The sequence below is a fragment of the Plecotus auritus genome, assembly GCF_963455305.1.
Source record: "Plecotus auritus genome assembly, chromosome: X".
NCBI classification, from domain to species: domain Eukaryota; kingdom Metazoa; phylum Chordata; class Mammalia; order Chiroptera; family Vespertilionidae; genus Plecotus; species Plecotus auritus.
The window spans coordinates 78,372,303-78,375,428 of NC_137784.1; positions in this window are offsets into that span (position 1 = coordinate 78,372,303).

A 3,126-nucleotide genomic window follows, 5' to 3' on the forward strand; every position below is an offset into this window, starting at 1 on the left:
CTACACAATGGAATACTATGCTGCCATAAAAAAAGAAGGAATTATTACCATTTGTAGGCACCTGGATGGAATTAGAGAACATTATGCTAAGTGAAATAAGCCAGTCAATGAAAGAAAAATACCACATGATCTCACTCATTTGTGGATAATAAAAAACATTATAAACTGATGAATGAAAAGATAGATACAGAGGCAGTAAAGCATCAAACAGACTGTCAAATTACAGCGGGAAGGTTAGGGAGAAGTGGGAGAAATAAGAGATCAACTGAAGGACTTATATGCATGCATATAAGAGTAACCAACAGATGCAAAACATTGGGGGGTGAGGGCATGTATGGGAGTGGGGTGGGAGGACAATGGTAAGATATGTACACATATAATACCTCAATAAAAAAAATAAAAAAAAATTCTGACTTAATTTTTACAATATCCTGTTATACATAATTATTAATAACTAACTACAATGTTCGCTAATGACTGATTACTATAATCATGTTGCATTCATTTCCCTTATGTGCCTTATGCGCAGGTGCACCATTTCTCTCCACTAAAACTAGCAACGAATATTTTAGCAGCCAATTGCCACGTCATTAGTCTTGGACTGACTTGTTTGGTGTGTGCGACAGGAAATATTTTGCTTTCAGACAACAAGAAAAGTGGGTTTATTTGAATTACGCTTATTAATTTGTGCAGTTATTTGGTGTCTGGTAAGTTAATGTTCAAAAAAAATTAATTTTTATTAAAACGTTCTATTATTTTATGTTAATGATTCCTCATTTATTTCAGCCCTTTGTATTCAGCATGTCTCTATTGAAATAAACCTACGTTTCTATGAAACTTTTGTTTTTTTGCAGCCCACATAAACTTAAACCTTGTTTATTTGGCCCGTGTTAGCCTTTGAGTTTGACATGCTTAATTTAAGTACTCAGGCAAGGCAGGTGTTATATTAACGTCAGGACTTTGGTTGAAAAAATTCGGGAGTTGGAAATATGGAGGCAACATCTGGATGGATACCTCTGAGCTCATCCTTGAGGATGTTGGTTTTTTTTTTTTTTTTTTTTTTTAAATAAATCTTTATTCAGATTATTACAATTATTTCTCCTTTTTCCGCCCATAGCTCCCCTCCACCCCTTTCCCACCCCACCTTCTGCCCTTACCTCCCCCCCACTGTCCTCATTCATAGGTGTATGATTTTTGTCCATTCTCTTCATGAACCCCCCATACCCCTTTCCCCCTGAGAATTATCAGTCCACTCCCTTTCTATGCCCCTGATTCTATTATATTCACCAGATTATTCTGCTCCTCAGGTTTTTAATTCACTTGATTTTTAGGTTCGCTTGTTGATAGATATGTATTTGTTGTTCATAATTTTTCTCTTTACTTTTTTCTTCTTCCTCTTCTTTAAGAATACCTTTCAGCATTTCATATAATACTGGTTTGGTGGTGATGAACTCCTTCAGCTTTTTCTTATCTGTGAAGCTCTTTATCTGCCCTTCAATTCTGAATGATAGCTTTGCTGGGTAGAGTAATCTTGGTTGTAGGTTCTTGCTATTCATCACATTGAAAATTTCTTGCCACTCCCGTCTGGCCTGCATAGTTTCTGTTGAGAAGTCAGCTGACAGTCGTATGGGTGCTCCCTTGTAGGTAATTAACTGTTTTTCTCTTGCTGCTTTTAATATTCTCTCTTTGTCTTTTGCTCTTGGCATTTTAATTATGATGTGTCTTGGTGTGGTCCTCTTTGGATTCCTTTTGTTTGGGGTTCTGTGGGCTTCCTGGACTTGTAAGTCTATTTCTTTCACCAGGTGGGGGAAGTTTTCGGTCATTATTTCTTCAAATAGGTTTTCAGTATCTTGCTCTCTCTCTTCTTCTGGCACCCCCATAATTCTGATGTTGGTACGCTTGAAGTTGTCCCAGAGTCTTCTTACATTATCTTCAACTTTTTGGATTTTTTTTTTTGCTTTTTGCTTTTTCGGTTGAGTGTTTTTTGCTTCTTTGTATTTCAATTCTTTGACTTGATTCTTGTGTTCCTCTATTCTGTTTCTGGGTCTCTGTATAATATTTTTTATTTCAGTCAGTGTATGTTTAATTTCTAGTTGGTCCTTTTTCATATCTTCGAGGGTCTCGTTATATTTATCGGCCTTTTCTAGGATATTCTTAAAAAGTCTTATAACGGTGGTTTTGAATTCTATATCCAGTCGTTTGTTTTCCTCCATTTCTTTCGTTTGTGATCTGATTCTTTGACCCCGCATTTTCACTGATTCCCTGAGTTGGTAAAGTAGATATTTGTGCTAGGTTTCCAATATGGCCCAGTGGGTCTGCTTCCCCAGTTAACCTGAGGTGGACACTCTTGGTGCACCCCTTTGTGGACTGTGTGTACAGCCTTGTTGTAATTAAGTCTTTATTGTTGTTGGTATCACTGGGAAGAATTGACCTCCGGGTCAGCTGGCTGTAAGGATCAGCTGTGTCTATGCTGGGAGAAGCCCGGTGCTGGAGACAGCCCTATAGGATTAGACTTGCCAAATTGCAATAGCCTCTGTGCTCAGCTTGGATGGGGTGGAGCCTCAGTCTTGGCTTCCTGTCAGCCCCGCCCCTGCGCACACGTTTTGCTTTCAGTCCTCCGCCTTTCCCAGCTCGAGTCTCCGCCTGAGAGTCCAGACTCCCCCCACAAGAGCGTGGGTCCCCAGGGGCTCGCCTGGAACCAGGGTTCACTGCAGTCAGAACTGGGGCACAGTGCTGTCAGGAGCCTCTGACTCCCCTCCACCAGGGAAAGCCCGCGGCAACCTCCGCAGCCCTTGTGTGCACCGGCGCGGGCGCGCTTTCAGTCCTCTGTTTTCCCCGGCTCTTGAGTCTCCGCCCGAGAGTCCAGACTCCCCCCACAAGAGCGTGGGTCCCCAGGGGCTCGCCTGGAACTGGGGTTCACTGCAGTCAGAACTGGGGCTCAGTGCAGTCAGAATCCTCTGACTCCCCTCCACTAGGGAAAGCCTGTGGCAACCCCCGCAGCCTTTGTGCGCACCGGCGCTCGCGTGCGTGTGCACTTTCAGTCCTCCGCCTTCCCCGGCTCCCGAGTCTCCGCCTGAGAGTCCAGACTCCCCCCACAAGAGCGTGGGTCCCCAGGGGTTTGCCCGG